We start from the raw sequence: 1,038 nt of genomic DNA on the forward strand, positions 1-1,038 counted from the left end.
ATGCAATCAATCATTTTATTTTATCATTATTTACTGACTGTAAAAGGCGGGCTGGCTGGCTGTGGCTGGCTATCAGGCCAAAGTAAAAAAATTGTTTTCTTTAAAGAAGTTGATGCTCTCTTGGCTTTGCAAAAGTTGTTTATTGCTTGCTTTCTTTAGACAACTTTGTAGACTTAATCAGTTTATTTTCTATTTAGACGAAGACTGCTACAGACAGCTATTTTTGGGTTCTTCAGCCATCATTTGGATATTGAGCAGGTGCGCATTGTGGGAAGTGTAGTTTAACAGCAAACTCTACCATTGGGGTCCTGACCTTCCCAAACTACAGTTAAGATGGCTCTGATTAGCTACACCCACCGCCTTCTGCCAGTGCCAGCCAAAAGAATTAGATTTTTAAAGTTCCCTTGCTTTACTTTATGTTTTTTTGGCTTTACCAAAGTTGTTTAATGGTTGTGAAAATTAAATAGCCTTGGGAGACATCCAAACACTACAGAATAATTCTGGAAAAAAAAGGGGGGTAAGTAGTAGTTCAAATTCGACCCCCCGCCCCAACCTTTCCTGCATGGTTCAAAACCTGCTTCAGATGTGCAACTTTGTATATTTTCTTTTCCAAATTTCAATAATTTCCGCGCTTGTCTATTCAACCCTATTATACATACAAGAGAATATCATTTTTAAAGGTTTAACATGTTTCAATTGGCAATAATCGCGCCTCGGATCAACCTCATTGGCTACGATACTGTCACTGCACAAAGCTGGTTTAACATGTAATGGTGTGCCGTTGAGTGAAAATTACTTGTAACTTAGTAAGGAGAAAGTATATCTCGTTATACCCAGTTCTTTCATGTACATGGGCGTAGTACTGCAGTCTTTGGTAAAATCCTCTTAATTACTTTTACTTATTGCGTGAGGATATATCTAGTACCTTTGTACACAAACGTTTTGCCCAGATAGTCAATGGCTACTGAACTGTGCTAGGATCCTCACTACATTGGGCAGTAGTTGTGTGGTGAGAGAGTGGTGAGAGTTATTCTCTCA

At 38.7% G+C, this 1,038-nt stretch overlaps 1 pseudogene; it reads right to left on the reverse strand.

The window, feature by feature from the left end:
* Nucleotides 1-601: 601 nt before the first annotated feature.
* On the reverse strand, nt 602-757 carry LOC132772415 (U4 spliceosomal RNA; annotated as a pseudogene).
* Between the last annotated feature and the right edge of the window lie 281 nt (nt 758-1,038).

This window comes from Anolis sagrei, chromosome 3 (genome assembly GCF_037176765.1).
Source record: "Anolis sagrei isolate rAnoSag1 chromosome 3, rAnoSag1.mat, whole genome shotgun sequence".
NCBI classification, from domain to species: domain Eukaryota; kingdom Metazoa; phylum Chordata; class Lepidosauria; order Squamata; family Dactyloidae; genus Anolis; species Anolis sagrei.